This window comes from Salmo salar, chromosome 15, assembly GCF_965601325.2.
Source record: "Salmo salar chromosome 15, fSalSal1, whole genome shotgun sequence".
Classification (NCBI taxonomy): Eukaryota; Metazoa; Chordata; class Actinopteri; order Salmoniformes; family Salmonidae; genus Salmo; species Salmo salar.
In genome coordinates, this window is record NC_138305.1 from 97,694,859 (window position 1) to 97,712,843 (window position 17,985).

The following is a 17,985-nucleotide window of genomic DNA, read 5'->3' on the forward strand; positions in this document are numbered from 1 at the left end:
TGATGTCCAGGTCCTATTACAGGACCACAGAGAATCACCTAGCTTAGTAGTGATGTCCTGGTCCTATTACAGGACCACAGAGAATCACCTAGCTTAGTAGTGATGTCCTGGTCCTATTACAGGACCACAGAGAATCACCTAGCTTAGTAGTGATGTCCAGGTCCTATTACACGACCACAGAGAATCACCTAGCTTAGTAGTGATGTCCAGGTCCTATTACAGGACCACAGAGAATCACCTAGATTAGTAGTGATGTCCAGGTCCTATTACAGGACCACAGAGAATCACCTAGCTTAGTAGTGATGTCCATGTCCTATTACAGGACCACAGAGAATCACCTAGCTTAGTAGTGATGTCCTGGTCCTATTACAGGACCACAGAGAATCACCTAGCTTAGTAGTGATGTCCTGGTCCTATTACAGGACCACAGAGAATCACCTAGCTTAGTAGTGATGTCCAGGTCCTATTACAGGACCACAGAGAATCACCTAGCTTATTAGTGATGTCCAGGTCCTATTACAGGACCACAGAGAATCACCTTGCTTAGTAGTGATGTCCAGGTCCTATTACAGGACCACAGAGAATCACCTAGCTTAGTAGTGATGTCCTGGTCCTATTACAGGACCACAGAGAATCACCTAGCTTAGTAGTGATGTCCTGGTCCTATTACAGGACCACAGAAAATCACCTAGCTTAGTAGTGTTGTCCAGGTCCTATTACAGGACCACAGAGAATCACCTAGCTTAGTAGTGATGTCCAGGTCCTATTACACGACCACAGAGAATCACCTTGCTTAGTAGTGATGTCCAGGTCCTATTACAGGACCACAGAGAATCACCTAGCTTAGTAGTGATGTCCTGGTCCTATTACAGGACCACAGAGAATCACCTAGCTTAGTAGTGATGTCCTGGTCCTATTACAGGGCCATAGACAATCACCTAGCTTTGTAGTGATGTCCAGGTCCTATTACAGGACCACAGAGAATCACGTAGCTTAGTAGTGATGTCCAGGTCCTATTACAGGACCACAGAGAATCACCTAGCTTAGTAGTGATGTCCAGGTCCTATTACAGGACCACAGAGAATCACCTAGCTTAGTAGTGATGTCCAGGTCCTATTACAGGGCCACAGAGAATCACCTAGCTTAGTAGTGATGTCCAGGTCCTATTACAGGACCACAGAGAATCACCTAGCTTAGTAGTGATGTCCTGGTCCTATTACAGGACCACGGACAATCACCTAGCTTAGTAGTGATGTCCAGGTCCTATTACAGGACCACAGAGAATCACCTAGCTTAGTAGTGATGTCCTGGTCCTATTACAGGACCACAGAGAATCACCTAGCTTAGTAGTGATGTCCAGGTCCTATTACAGGACCACAGAGAATCACCTAGCTTAGTAGTGATGTCCTGGTCTTATTACAGGACCACAGAGAATCACCTAGCTTAGTAGTGATGTCCAGGTCCTATTACAGGACCACAGAGAATCACCTAGCTTAGTAGTGATGTCCAGGTCCTATTACAGGACCACAGAGAATCAACTAGCTTAGTAGTGATGTCCAGGTCCTATTACAGGACCACAGAGAATCACCTAGATTAGTAGTGATGTCCAGGTACTATTACAGGACCACAGAGAATCACCTAGCTTAGTAGTGATGTCCATGTCCTATTACAGGACCACAGAGAATCACCTAGCTTAGTAGTGATGTCCTGGTCCTATTACAGGACCACAGAGAATCACCTAGCTTAGTAGTGATGTCCTGGTCCTATTACAGGACCACAGAGAATCACCTAGCTTAGTAGTGATGTCCAGGTCCTATTACACGACCACAGAGAATCACCTTGCTTAGTAGTGATGTCCAGGTCCTATTACAGGACCACAGAGAATCACCTAGCTTAGTAGTGATGTCCTGGTCCTATTACAGGACCACAGAGAATCACCTAGCTTAGTAGTGATGTCCAGGTCCTATTACAGGACCACAGAGAATCACCTAGCTTAGTAGTGATGTCCAGGTCCTATTACAGGACCACAGAGAATCACCTAGCATAGTAGTGATGTCCAGGTCCTATTACAGGACCACAGAGAATCACCTAGCTTAGTAGTGATGTCCAGGTCCTATTACAGGACCACAGAGAATCACCTAGCTTAGTAGTGATGTCCAGGTCCTATTACAGGACCACAGAGAATCACCTAGCTTAGTAGTGATGTCCAGGTCCTATTACAGGACCACAGAGAATCACCTAGCTTAGTAGTGATGTCCAGGTCCTATTACAGGGCCACAGAGAATCACCTAGCTTAGTAGTGATGTCCAGGTCCTATTACAGGACCACAGAGAATCACCTAGCTTAGTAGTGATGTCCAGGTCCTATTATAGGACCACAGAGAATCATCTAGCTTAGTAGTGATGTCCAGGTCATATTACAGGACCACAGAGAATCACCTAGCTTAGTAGTGATGTCCAGGTCCTATTACAGGACCACAGAGAATCACCTAGCTTAGTAGTGATGTCCAGGTCCTATTACACGACCACAGAGAATCACCTTGCTTAGTAGTGATGTCCAGGTCCTATTACAGGACCACAGAGAATCACCTAGCTTAGTAGTGATGTCCTGGTCCTATTACAGGACCACAGAGAATCACCTAGATTAGTAGTGATGTCCAGGTCCTATTACAGGACCACAGAGAATCAACTAGCTTAGTAGTGATGTCCTGGTCCTATTACAGGATCACAGAGAATCACCTAGCTTAGTAGTGATGTCCAGGTCCTATTACAGGACCACAGAGAATCACCTAGCTTAGTAGTGATGTCCAGGTCCTATTACAGGACCACAGAGAATCACCTAGCTTAGTAGTGATGTCCAGGTCCTATTACAGGGCCACAGAGAATCACCTAGCTTAGTAGTGATGTCCAGGTCCTATTACAGGACCACAGAGAATCACCTAGCTTAGTAGTGATGTCCAGGTCCTATTATAGGACCACAGAGAATCATCTAGCTTAGTAGTGATGTCCAGGTCATATTACAGGACCACAGAGAATCACCTAGCTTAGTAGTGATGTCCAGGTCCTATTACAGGACCACAGAGAATCACCTAGCTTAGTAGTGATGTCCAGGTCCTATTACACGACCACAGAGAATCACCTTGCTTAGTAGTGATGTCCAGGTCCTATTACAGGACCACAGAGAATCACCTAGCTTAGTAGTGATGTCCTGGTCCTATTACAGGACCACAGAGAATCACCTAGATTAGTAGTGATGTCCAGGTCCTATTACAGGACCACAGAGAATCAACTAGCTTAGTAGTGATGTCCTGGTCCTATTACAGGATCACAGAGAATCACCTAGCTTAGTAGTGATGTCCAGGTCCTATTACAGGACCACAGAGAATCACCTAGCTTAGTAGTGATGTCCAGGTCCTATTACAGGACCACAGAGAATCACCTAGCTTAGTAGTGATGTCCAGGTCCTATTACAGGGCCACAGAGAATCACCTAGCTTAGTAGTGATGTCCAGGTCCTATTACAGGACCACAGAGAATCACCTAGCTTAGTAGTGATGTCCTGGTCCTATTACAGGACCACGGACAATCACCTAGCTTAGTATTGATGTCCAGGTCCTATTACAGGACCACAGAGAATCACCTAGCTTAGTAGTGATGTCCTGGTCCTATTACAGGACCACAGAGAATCACCTAGCTTAGTAGTGATGTCCAGGTCCTATTACAGGACCACAGAGAATCACCTAGCTTAGTAGTGATGTCCTGGTCTTATTACAGGACCACAGAGAATCACCTAGCTTAGTAGTGATGTCCAGGTCCTATTACAGGACCACAGAGAATCACCTAGCTTAGTAGTGATGTCCAGGTCCTATTACAGGACCACAGAGAATCACCTAGCTTAGTAGTGATGTCCAGGTCCTATTACAGGACCACAGAGAATCACCTAGATTAGTAGTGATGTCCAGGTACTATTACAGGGCCACAGAGAATCACCTAGCTTAGTAGTGATGTCCAGGTCCTATTACAGGACCACAGAGAATCACCTAGCTTAGTAGTGATGTCCTGGTCCTATTACAGGACCACGGAGAATCACCTAGCTTAGTAGTGATGTCCTGGTCCTATTACAGGACCACGGACAATCACCTAGCTTAGTAGTGATGTCCAGGTCCTATTACAGGACCACGGAGAATCACCTAGCTTAGTAGTGATGTCCAGGTCCTATTACAGGACCACGGAGAATCTCCTAGCTTAGTAGTGATGTCCAGGTCCTATTACAGGACCACAGAGAATCACCTAGCTTAGTAGTGATGTCCTGGTCCTATTACAGGACCACAGAGAATCACCTAGCTTAGTAGTGATGTCCTGGTCCTATTACAGGACCACAGAGAATCACCTAGCTTAGTAGTGATGTCCAGGTCCTATTACACGACCACAGAGAATCACCTAGCTTAGTAGTGATGTCCAGGTCCTATTACAGGACCACAGAGAATCACCTAGATTAGTAGTGATGTCCAGGTCCTATTACAGGACCACAGAGAATCACCTAGCTTAGTAGTGATGTCCATGTCCTATTACAGGACCACAGAGAATCACCTAGCTTAGTAGTGATGTCCTGGTCCTATTACAGGACCACAGAGAATCACCTAGCTTAGTAGTGATGTCCTGGTCCTATTACAGGACCACAGAGAATCACCTAGCTTAGTAGTGATGTCCAGGTCCTATTACAGGACCACAGAGAATCACCTAGCTTATTAGTGATGTCCAGGTCCTATTACAGGACCACAGAGAATCACCTTGCTTAGTAGTGATGTCCAGGTCCTATTACAGGACCACAGAGAATCACCTAGCTTAGTAGTGATGTCCTGGTCCTATTACAGGACCACAGAGAATCACCTAGCTTAGTAGTGATGTCCTGGTCCTATTACAGGACCACAGAAAATCACCTAGCTTAGTAGTGTTGTCCAGGTCCTATTACAGGACCACAGAGAATCACCTAGCTTAGTAGTGATGTCCAGGTCCTATTACACGACCACAGAGAATCACCTTGCTTAGTAGTGATGTCCAGGTCCTATTACAGGACCACAGAGAATCACCTAGCTTAGTAGTGATGTCCTGGTCCTATTACAGGACCACAGAGAATCACCTAGCTTAGTAGTGATGTCCTGGTCCTATTACAGGGCCATAGACAATCACCTAGCTTTGTAGTGATGTCCAGGTCCTATTACAGGACCACAGAGAATCACCTAGCTTAGTAGTGATGTCCAGGTCCTATTACAGGACCACAGAGAATCACCTAGCTTAGTAGTGATGTCCAGGTCCTATTACAGGACCACAGAGAATCACCTAGCTTAGTAGTGATGTCCAGGTCCTATTACAGGGCCACAGAGAATCACCTAGCTTAGTAGTGATGTCCAGGTCCTATTACAGGACCACAGAGAATCACCTAGCTTAGTAGTGATGTCCTGGTCCTATTACAGGACCACGGACAATCACCTAGCTTAGTAGTGATGTCCAGGTCCTATTACAGGACCACAGAGAATCACCTAGCTTAGTAGTGATGTCCTGGTCCTATTACAGGACCACAGAGAATCACCTAGCTTAGTAGTGATGTCCAGGTCCTATTACAGGACCACAGAGAATCACCTAGCTTAGTAGTGATGTCCTGGTCTTATTACAGGACCACAGAGAATCACCTAGCTTAGTAGTGATGTCCAGGTCCTATTACAGGACCACAGAGAATCACCTAGCTTAGTAGTGATGTCCAGGTCCTATTACAGGACCACAGAGAATCACCTAGCTTAGTAGTGATGTCCAGGTCCTATTACAGGACCACAGAGAATCACCTAGATTAGTAGTGATGTCCAGGTACTATTACAGGACCACAGAGAATCACCTAGCTTAGTAGTGATGTCCATGTCCTATTACAGGACCACAGAGAATCACCTAGCTTAGTAGTGATGTCCTGGTCCTATTACAGGACCACAGAGAATCACCTAGCTTAGTAGTGATGTCCTGGTCCTATTACAGGACCACAGAGAATCACCTAGCTTAGTAGTGATGTCCTGGTCCTATTACAGGACCACAGAGAATCACCTAGCTTAGTAGTGATGTCCTGGTCCTATTACAGGACCACAGAGAATCACCTAGCTTAGTAGTGATGTCCAGGTCCTATTACACGACCACAGAGAATCACCTTGCTTAGTAGTGATGTCCAGGTCCTATTACAGGACCACAGAGAATCACCTAGCTTAGTAGTGATGTCCTGGTCCTATTACAGGACCACAGAGAATCACCTAGCTTAGTAGTGATGTCCAGGTCCTATTACAGGACCACAGAGAATCACCTAGCTTAGTAGTGATGTCCAGGTCCTATTACAGGACCACAGAGAATCACCTAGCATAGTAGTGATGTCCAGGTCCTATTACAGGACCACAGAGAATCACCTAGCTTAGTAGTGATGTCCAGGTCCTATTACAGGATCACAGAGAATCACCTAGCTTAGTAGTGATGTCCAGGTCCTATTACAGGACCACAGAGAATCACCTAGCTTAGTAGTGATGTCCAGGTCCTATTACAGGACCACAGAGAATCACCTAGCTTAGTAGTGATGTCCAGGTCCTATTACAGGGCCACAGAGAATCACCTAGCTTAGTAGTGATGTCCAGGTCCTATTACAGGACCACAGAGAATCACCTAGCTTAGTAGTGATGTCCAGGTCCTATTATAGGACCACAGAGAATCATCTAGCTTAGTAGTGATGTCCAGGTCATATTACAGGACCACAGAGAATCACCTAGCTTAGTAGTGATGTCCAGGTCCTATTACAGGACCACAGAGAATCACCTAGCTTAGTAGTGATGTCCAGGTCCTATTACACGACCACAGAGAATCACCTTGCTTAGTAGTGATGTCCAGGTCCTATTACAGGACCACAGAGAATCACCTAGCTTAGTAGTGATGTCCTGGTCCTATTACAGGACCACAGAGAATCACCTAGATTAGTAGTGATGTCCAGGTCCTATTACAGGACCACAGAGAATCAACTATCTTAGTAGTGATGTCCTGGTCCTATTACAGGATCACAGAGAATCACCTAGCTTAGTAGTGATGTCCAGGTCCTATTACAGGACCACAGAGAATAACCTAGCTTAGTAGTGATGTCCAGGTCCTATTACAGGACCACAGAGAATCACCTAGCTTAGTAGTGATGTCCAGGTCCTATTACAGGGCCACAGAGAATCACCTAGCTTAGTAGTGATGTCCAGGTCCTATTACAGGACCACAGAGAATCACCTAGCTTAGTAGTGATGTCCAGGTCCTATTATAGGACCACAGAGAATCATCTAGCTTAGTAGTGATGTCCAGGTCATATTACAGGACCACAGAGAATCACCTAGCTTAGTAGTGATGTCCAGGTCCTATTACAGGACCACAGAGAATCACCTAGCTTAGTAGTGATGTCCAGGTCCTATTACACGACCACAGAGAATCACCTTGCTTAGTAGTGATGTCCAGGTCCTATTACAGGACCACAGAGAATCACCTAGCTTAGTAGTGATGTCCTGGTCCTATTACAGGACCACAGAGAATCACCTAGATTAGTAGTGATGTCCAGGTCCTATTACAGGACCACAGAGAATCAACTATCTTAGTAGTGATGTCCTGGTCCTATTACAGGATCACAGAGAATCACCTAGCTTAGTAGTGATGTCCAGGTCCTATTACAGGACCACAGAGAATAACCTAGCTTATTAGTGATGTCCAGGTCCTATTACAGGACCACAGAGAATCACCTAGCTTAGTAGTGATGTCCAGGTCCTATTACAGGGCCACAGAGAATCACCTAGCTTAGTAGTGATGTCCAGGTCCTATTACAGGACCACAGAGAATCACCTAGCTTAGTAGTGATGTCCTGGTCCTATTACAGGACCACGGACAATCACCTAGCTTAGTATTGATGTCCAGGTCCTATTACAGGACCACAGAGAATCACCTAGCTTAGTAGTGATGTCCTGGTCCTATTACAGGACCACAGAGAATCACCTAGCTTAGTAGTGATGTCCAGGTCCTATTACAGGACCACAGAGAATCACCTAGCTTAGTAGTGATGTCCTGGTCTTATTACAGGACCACAGAGAATCACCTAGCTTAGTAGTGATGTCCAGGTCCTATTACAGGACCACAGAGAATCACCTAGCTTAGTAGTGATGTCCAGGTCCTATTACAGGACCACAGAGAATCACCTAGCTTAGTAGTGATGTCCAGGTCCTATTACAGGACCACAGAGAATCACCTAGATTAGTAGTGATGTCCAGGTACTATTACAGGACCACAGAGAATCACCTAGCTTAGTAGTGATGTCCATGTCCTATTACAGGACCACAGAGAATCACCTAGCTTAGTAGTGATGTCCTGGTCCTATTACAGGACCACAGAGAATCACCTAGCTTAGTAGTGATGTCCTGGTCCTATTACAGGACCACAGAGAATCACCTAGCTTAGTAGTGATGTCCAGGTCCTATTACACGACCACAGAGAATCACCTTGCTTAGTAGTGATGTCCAGGTCCTATTACAGGACCACAGAGAATCACCTAGCTTAGTAGTGATGTCCTGGTCCTATTACAGGACCACAGAGAATCACCTAGCTTAGTAGTGATGTCCAGGTCCTATTACAGGACCACAGAGAATCACCTAGCTTAGTAGTGATGTCCAGGTCCTATTACAGGACCACAGAGAATCACCTAGCATAGTAGTGATGTCCAGGTCCTATTACAGGACCACAGAGAATCACCTAGCTTAGTAGTGATGTCCAGGTCCTATTACAGGATCACAGAGAATCACCTAGCTTAGTAGTGATGTCCAGGTCCTATTACAGGACCACAGAGAATCACCTAGCTTAGTAGTGATGTCCAGGTCCTATTACAGGACCACAGAGAATCACCTAGCTTAGTAGTGATGTCCAGGTCCTATTACAGGGCCACAGAGAATCACCTAGCTTAGTAGTGATGTCCAGGTCCTATTACAGGACCACAGAGAATCACCTAGCTTAGTAGTGATGTCCAGGTCCTATTACAGGACCACGGAGAATCACCTAGCTTAGTAGTGATGTCCTGGTCCTATTACAGGACCACGGACAATCACCTAGCTTAGTAGTGATGTCCAGGTCCTATTACAGGACCACGGAGAATCACCTAGCTTAGTAGTGATGTCCAGGTCCTATTACAGGACCACAGAGAATCTCCTAGCTTAGTAGTGATGTCCAGGTCCTATTACAGGACCACGGAGAATCACCTAGCTTAGTAGTGATGTCCTGGTCCTATTACAGGACCACAGAGAATCACCTAGCTTATTAGTGATGTCCAGGTCCTATTACAGGACCACAGAGAATCACCTTGCTTAGTAGTGATGTCCAGGTCCTATTACAGGACCACAGAGAATCACCTAGCTTAGTAGTGATGTCCTGGTCCTATTACAGGACCACAGAGAATCACCTAGCTTAGTAGTGATGTCCTGGTCCTATTACAGGACCACAGAAAATCACCTAGCTTAGTAGTGTTGTCCAGGTCCTATTACAGGACCACAGAGAATCACCTAGCTTAGTAGTGATGTCCAGGTCCTATTACACGACCACAGAGAATCACCTTGCTTAGTAGTGATGTCCAGGTCCTATTACAGGACCACAGAGAATCACCTAGCTTAGTAGTGATGTCCTGGTCCTATTACAGGACCACAGAGAATCACCTAGCTTAGTAGTGATGTCCTGGTCCTATTACAGGGCCATAGACAATCACCTAGCTTTGTAGTGATGTCCAGGTCCTATTACAGGACCACAGAGAATCACCTAGCTTAGTAGTGATGTCCAGGTCCTATTACAGGACCACAGAGAATCACCTAGCTTAGTAGTGATGTCCAGGTCCTATTACAGGACCACAGAGAATCACCTAGCTTAGTAGTGATGTCCAGGTCCTATTACAGGGCCACAGAGAATCACCTAGCTTAGTAGTGATGTCCAGGTCCTATTACAGGACCACAGAGAATCACCTAGCTTAGTAGTGATGTCCTGGTCCTATTACAGGACCACGGACAATCACCTAGCTTAGTAGTGATGTCCAGGTCCTATTACAGGACCACAGAGAATCACCTAGCTTAGTAGTGATGTCCTGGTCCTATTACAGGACCACAGAGAATCACCTAGCTTAGTAGTGATGTCCAGGTCCTATTACAGGACCACAGAGAATCACCTAGCTTAGTAGTGATGTCCTGGTCTTATTACAGGACCACAGAGAATCACCTAGCTTAGTAGTGATGTCCAGGTCCTATTACAGGACCACAGAGAATCACCTAGCTTAGTAGTGATGTCCAGGTCCTATTACAGGACCACAGAGAATCACCTAGCTTAGTAGTGATGTCCAGGTCCTATTACAGGACCACAGAGAATCACCTAGATTAGTAGTGATGTCCAGGTACTATTACAGGACCACAGAGAATCACCTAGCTTAGTAGTGATGTCCATGTCCTATTACAGGACCACAGAGAATCACCTAGCTTAGTAGTGATGTCCTGGTCCTATTACAGGACCACAGAGAATCACCTAGCTTAGTAGTGATGTCCTGGTCCTATTACAGGACCACAGAGAATCACCTAGCTTAGTAGTGATGTCCAGGTCCTATTACACGACCACAGAGAATCACCTTGCTTAGTAGTGATGTCCAGGTCCTATTACAGGACCACAGAGAATCACCTAGCTTAGTAGTGATGTCCTGGTCCTATTACAGGACCACAGAGAATCACCTAGCTTAGTAGTGATGTCCAGGTCCTATTACAGGACCACAGAGAATCACCTAGCTTAGTAGTGATGTCCAGGTCCTATTACAGGACCACAGAGAATCACCTAGCATAGTAGTGATGTCCAGGTCCTATTACAGGACCACAGAGAATCACCTAGCTTAGTAGTGATGTCCAGGTCCTATTACAGGATCACAGAGAATCACCTAGCTTAGTAGTGATGTCCAGGTCCTATTACAGGACCACAGAGAATCACCTAGCTTAGTAGTGATGTCCAGGTCCTATTACAGGACCACAGAGAATCACCTAGCTTAGTAGTGATGTCCAGGTCCTATTACAGGGCCACAGAGAATCACCTAGCTTAGTAGTGATGTCCAGGTCCTATTACAGGACCACAGAGAATCACCTAGCTTAGTAGTGATGTCCAGGTCCTATTATAGGACCACAGAGAATCATCTAGCTTAGTAGTGATGTCCAGGTCATATTACAGGACCACAGAGAATCACCTAGCTTAGTAGTGATGTCCAGGTCCTATTACAGGACCACAGAGAATCACCTAGCTTAGTAGTGATGTCCAGGTCCTATTACACGACCACAGAGAATCACCTTGCTTAGTAGTGATGTCCAGGTCCTATTACAGGACCACAGAGAATCACCTAGCTTAGTAGTGATGTCCTGGTCCTATTACAGGACCACAGAGAATCACCTAGATTAGTAGTGATGTCCAGGTCCTATTACAGGACCACAGAGAATCAACTAGCTTAGTAGTGATGTCCTGGTCCTATTACAGGATCACAGAGAATCACCTAGCTTAGTAGTGATGTCCAGGTCCTATTACAGGACCACAGAGAATCACCTAGCTTATTAGTGATGTCCAGGTCCTATTACAGGACCACAGAGAATCACCTAGCTTAGTAGTGATGTCCAGGTCCTATTACAGGGCCACAGAGAATCACCTAGCTTAGTAGTGATGTCCAGGTCCTATTACAGGACCACAGAGAATCACCTAGCTTAGTAGTGATGTCCTGGTCCTATTACAGGACCACGGACAATCACCTAGCTTAGTATTGATGTCCAGGTCCTATTACAGGACCACAGAGAATCACCTAGCTTAGTAGTGATGTCCTGGTCCTATTACAGGACCACAGAGAATCACCTAGCTTAGTAGTGATGTCCAGGTCCTATTACAGGACCACAGAGAATCACCTAGCTTAGTAGTGATGTCCTGGTCTTATTACAGGACCACAGAGAATCACCTAGCTTAGTAGTGATGTCCAGGTCCTATTACAGGACCACAGAGAATCACCTAGCTTAGTAGTGATGTCCAGGTCCTATTACAGGACCACAGAGAATCACCTAGCTTAGTAGTGATGTCCAGGTCCTATTACAGGACCACAGAGAATCACCTAGATTAGTAGTGATGTCCAGGTCCTATTACAGGACCACAGAGAATCACCTAGCTTAGTAGTGATGTCCAGGTCCTATTACAGGACCACAGAGAATCACCTAGCTTAGTAGTGATGTCCAGGTCCTATTACAGGACCACAGAGAATCACCTAGCATAGTAGTGATGTCCAGGTCCTATTACAGGACCACAGAGAATCACCTAGCTTAGTAGTGATGTCCAGGTCCTATTACAGGATCACAGAGAATCACCTAGCTTAGTAGTGATGTCCAGGTCCTATTACAGGACCACAGAGAATCACCTAGCTTAGTAGTGATGTCCAGGTCCTATTACAGGACCACAGAGAATCACCTAGCTTAGTAGTGATGTCCAGGTCCTATTACAGGGCCACAGAGAATCACCTAGCTTAGTAGTGATGTCCAGGTCCTATTACAGGACCACAGAGAATCACCTAGCTTAGTAGTGATGTCCAGGTCCTATTACAGGACCACGGAGAATCACCTAGCTTAGTAGTGATGTCCTGGTCCTATTACAGGACCACGGACAATCACCTAGCTTAGTAGTGATGTCCAGGTCCTATTACAGGACCACGGAGAATCACCTAGCTTAGTAGTGATGTCCAGGTCCTATTACAGGACCACAGAGAATCTCCTAGCTTAGTAGTGATGTCCAGGTCCTATTACAGGACCACGGAGAATCACCTAGCTTAGTAGTGATGTCCTGGTCCTATTACAGGACCACAGAGAATCACCTAGCTTAGTAGTGATGTCCAGGTCCTATTACAGGACCACAGAGAATCACCTAGCTTAGTAGTGATGTCCTGGTCTTATTACAGGACCACAGAGAATCACCTAGCTTAGTAGTGATGTCCTGGTCTTATTACAGGACCACAGAGAATCACCTAGCTTAGTAGTGATGTCCAGGTCCTATTACAGGACCACAGAGAATCACCTAGCTTAGTAGTGATGTCCAGGTCCTATTACAGGACCACAGAGAATCACCTAGCTTAGTAGTGATGTCCAGGTCCTATTACAGGACCACAGAGAATCACCTAGATTAGTAGTGATGTCCAGGTACTATTACAGGACCACAGAGAATCACCTAGCTTAGTAGTGATGTCCATGTCCTATTACAGGACCACAGAGAATCACCTAGCTTAGTAGTGATGTCCTGGTCCTATTACAGGACCACAGAGAATCACCTAGCTTAGTAGTGATGTCCTGGTCCTATTACAGGACCACAGAGAATCACCTAGCTTAGTAGTGATGTCCAGGTCCTATTACACGACCACAGAGAATCACCTTGCTTAGTAGTGATGTCCAGGTCCTATTACAGGACCACAGAGAATCACCTAGCTTAGTAGTGATGTCCTGGTCCTATTACAGGACCACAGAGAATCACCTAGATTAGTAGTGATGTCCAGGTCCTATTACAGGACCACAGAGAATCAACTAGCTTAGTAGTGATGTCCTGGTCCTATTACAGGATCACAGAGAATCACCTAGCTTAGTAGTGATGTCCAGGTCCTATTACAGGACCACAGAGAATCACCTAGATTAGTAGTGATGTCCAGGTCCTATTACAGGACCACAGAGAATCACCTAGCTTAGTAGTGATGTCCAGGTCCTATTACAGGGCCATGGAGAATCACCTAGCTTAGTAGTGATGTCCAGGTCCTATTACAGGACCACGGAGAATCACCTAGCTTAGTAGTGATGTCCTGGTCCTATTACAGGACCACGGACAATCACCTAGCTTAGTAGTGATGTCCAGGTCCTATTACAGGACCACGGAGAATCACCTAGCTTAGTAGTGATGTCCAGGTCCTATTACAGGACCACGGAGAATCTCCTAGCTTAGTAGTGATGTCCAGGTCCTATTACAGGACCACAGAGAATCACCTAGCTTAGTAGTGATGTCCTGGTCCTATTACAGGACCACAGAGAATCACCTAGCTTAGTAGTGATGTCCAGGTCCTATTACAGGACCACAGAGAATCACCTAGCTTAGTAGTGATGTCCAGGTCCTATTACAGGACCACAGAGAATCACCTAGCTTAGTAGTGATGTCCAGGTCCTATTACAGGACCACAGAGAATCACCTAGATTAGTAGTGATGTCCAGGTCCTATTACAGGACCACAGAGAATCACCTAGCTTAGTAGTGATGTCCATGTCCTATTACAGGACCACAGAGAATCACCTAGCTTAGTAGTGATGTCCTGGTCCTATTACAGGACCACAGAGAATCACCTAGCTTAGTAGTGATGTCCTGGTCCTATTACAGGACCACAGAGAATCACCTAGCTTAGTAGTGATGTCCAGGTCCTATTACAGGACCACAGAGAATCACCTAGCTTAGTAGTGATGTCCTGGTCCTATTACAGGACCACAGAGAATCACCTAGCTTAGTAGTGATGTCCAGGTCCTATTACAGGACCACAGAGAATCACCTAGCTTATTAGTGATGTCCAGGTCCTATTACAGGACCACAGAGAATCACCTTGCTTAGTAGTGATGTCCAGGTCCTATTACAGGACCACAGAGAATCACCTAGCTTAGTAGTGATGTCCTGGTCCTATTACAGGACCACAGAGAATCACCTAGCTTAGTAGTGATGTCCTGGTCCTATTACAGGACCACAGAAAATCACCTAGCTTAGTAGTGTTGTCCAGGTCCTATTACAGGACCACAGAGAATCACCTAGCTTAGTAGTGATGTCCAGGTCCTATTACACGACCACAGAGAATCACCTTGCTTAGTAGTGATGTCCAGGTCCTATTACAGGACCACAGAGAATCACCTAGCTTAGTAGTGATGTCCAGGTCCTATTACACGACCACAGAGAATCACCTTGCTTAGTAGTGATGTCCAGGTCCTATTACAGGACCACAGAGAATCACCTAGCTTAGTAGTGATGTCCTGGTCCTATTACAGGACCACAGAAAATCACCTAGCTTAGTAGTGTTGTCCAGGTCCTATTACAGGACCACAGAGAATCACCTAGCTTAGTAGTGATGTCCAGGTCCTATTACACGACCACAGAGAATCACCTTGCTTAGTAGTGATGTCCAGGTCCTATTACAGGACCACAGAGAATCACCTAGCTTAGTAGTGATGTCCAGGTCCTATTACACGACCACAGAGAATCACCTTGCTTAGTAGTGATGTCCAGGTCCTATTACAGGACCACAGAGAATCACCTAGCTTAGTAGTGATGTCCTGGTCCTATTACAGGACCACAGAGAATCACCTAGCTTAGTAGTGATGTCCAGGTCCTATTACACGACCACAGAGAATCACCTTGCTTAGTAGTGATGTCCTGGTCCTATTACAGGATCACAGAGAATCACCTAGCTTAGTAGTGATGTCCTGGTCCTATTACAGGACCACAGAGAATCACCTAGCTTAGTAGTGATGTCCAGGTCCTATTACAGGACCACAGAGAATCACCTAGCTTAGTAGTGATGTCCAGGTCCTATTACAGGACCACAGAGAATCACCTAGCATAGTAGTGATGTCCAGGTCCTATTACAGGACCACAGAGAATCACCTAGCTTAGTAGTGATGTCCAGGTCCTATTACAGGACCACAGAGAATCACCTAGCTTAGTAGTGATGTCCAGGTCCTATTACAGGACCACAGAGAATCACCTAGCTTAGTAGTGATGTCCAGGTCCTATTACAGGACCACAGAGAATCACCTAGCTTAGTAGTGATGTCCAGGTCCTATTACAGGGCCACAGAGAATCACCTAGCTTAGTAGTGATGTCCAGGTCCTATTACAGGACCACAGAGAATCACCTAGCTTAGTAGTGATGTCCAGGTCCTATTACAGGACCACAGAGAATCACCTAGCTTAGTAGTGATGTCCAGGTCCTATTACAGGGCCACAGAGAATCACCTAGCTTAGTAGTGATGTCCAGGTCCTATTACAGGACCACAGAGAATCACCTAGCTTAGTAGTGATGTCCAGGTCCTATTACAGGACCACGGAGAATCACCTAGCTTAGTAGTGATGTCCTGGTCCTATTACAGGACCACGGACAATCACCTAGCTTAGTAGTGATGTCCAGGTCCTATTACAGGACCACGGAGAATCACCTAGCTTAGTAGTGATGTCCAGGTCCTATTACAGGACCACAGAGAATCTCCTAGCTTAGTAGTGATGTCCAGGTCCTATTACAGGACCACGGAGAATCACCTAGCTTAGTAGTGATGTCCTGGTCCTATTACAGGACCACAGAGAATCACCTAGCTTATTAGTGATGTCCAGGTCCTATTACAGGACCACAGAGAATCACCTTGCTTAGTAGTGATGTCCAGGTCCTATTACAGGACCACAGAGAATCACCTAGCTTAGTAGTGATGTCCTGGTCCTATTACAGGACCACAGAGAATCACCTAGCTTAGTAGTGATGTCCTGGTCCTATTACAGGACCACAGAAAATCACCTAGCTTAGTAGTGTTGTCCAGGTCCTATTACAGGACCACAGAGAATCACCTAGCTTAGTAGTGATGTCCAGGTCCTATTACACGACCACAGAGAATCACCTTGCTTAGTAGTGATGTCCAGGTCCTATTACAGGACCACAGAGAATCACCTAGCTTAGTAGTGATGTCCTGGTCCTATTACAGGACCACAGAGAATCACCTAGCTTAGTAGTGATGTCCTGGTCCTATTACAGGGCCATAGACAATCACCTAGCTTTGTAGTGATGTCCAGGTCCTATTACAGGACCACAGAGAATCACCTAGCTTAGTAGTGATGTCCAGGTCCTATTACAGGACCACAGAGAATCACCTAGCTTAGTAGTGATGTCCAGGTCCTATTACAGGACCACAGAGAATCACCTAGCTTAGTAGTGATGTCCAGGTCCTATTACAGGGCCACAGAGAATCACCTAGCTTAGTAGTGATGTCCAGGTCCTATTACAGGACCACAGAGAATCACCTAGCTTAGTAGTGATGTCCTGGTCCTATTACAGGACCACGGACAATCACCTAGCTTAGTAGTGATGTCCAGGTCCTATTACAGGACCACAGAGAATCACCTAGCTTAGTAGTGATGTCCTGGTCCTATTACAGGACCACAGAGAATCACCTAGCTTAGTAGTGATGTCCAGGTCCTATTACAGGACCACAGAGAATCACCTAGCTTAGTAGTGATGTCCTGGTCTTATTACAGGACCACAGAGAATCACCTAGCTTAGTAGTGATGTCCAGGTCCTATTACAGGACCACAGAGAATCACCTAGCTTAGTAGTGATGTCCAGGTCCTATTACAGGACCACAGAGAATCACCTAGCTTAGTAGTGATGTCCAGGTCCTATTACAGGACCACAGAGAATCACCTAGATTAGTAGTGATGTCCAGGTACTATTACAGGACCACAGAGAATCACCTAGCTTAGTAGTGATGTCCATGTCCTATTACAGGACCACAGAGAATCACCTAGCTTAGTAGTGATGTCCTGGTCCTATTACAGGACCACAGAGAATCACCTAGCTTAGTAGTGATGTCCTGGTCCTATTACAGGACCACAGAGAATCACCTAGCTTAGTAGTGATGTCCAGGTCCTATTACACGACCACAGAGAATCACCTTGCTTAGTAGTGATGTCCAGGTCCTATTACAGGACCACAGAGAATCACCTAGCTTAGTAGTGATGTCCTGGTCCTATTACAGGACCACAGAGAATCACCTAGCTTAGTAGTGATGTCCAGGTCCTATTACAGGACCACAGAGAATCACCTAGCTTAGTAGTGATGTCCAGGTCCTATTACAGGACCACAGAGAAT